Below are 200 nucleotides of genomic sequence, written 5' to 3' on the forward strand. Positions count from 1 at the left end.
TGGGAAGCAGTAAAGCCAGCTTGACGACATGTCCACTACTCGTTTACGCTCCTCCGTGCTTTTGTGCCAAGCATGTGGCCTCTCCTCCTCTTCTCATGCATGCGTGACTCAGTTACCAAGACTTCTCTGGGCAAAAATTCCTGGATGACGGTCCATTTCAGCTATTGCTTGTGCCTTTTGGGAGAGGGGGCCCCTTTTGA

At 51.5% G+C, this 200-nt stretch overlaps 1 pseudogene; it reads right to left on the bottom strand.

Annotated features, from left to right (window-relative positions):
• The window catches only part of LOC119582367, a 19,552-nt pseudogene that overhangs the window by 17,174 nt on the left and 2,178 nt on the right, over positions 1-200 (bottom strand).

This window comes from Penaeus monodon, chromosome 15, assembly GCF_015228065.2.
Source record: "Penaeus monodon isolate SGIC_2016 chromosome 15, NSTDA_Pmon_1, whole genome shotgun sequence".
Classification (NCBI taxonomy): domain Eukaryota; kingdom Metazoa; phylum Arthropoda; class Malacostraca; order Decapoda; family Penaeidae; genus Penaeus; species Penaeus monodon.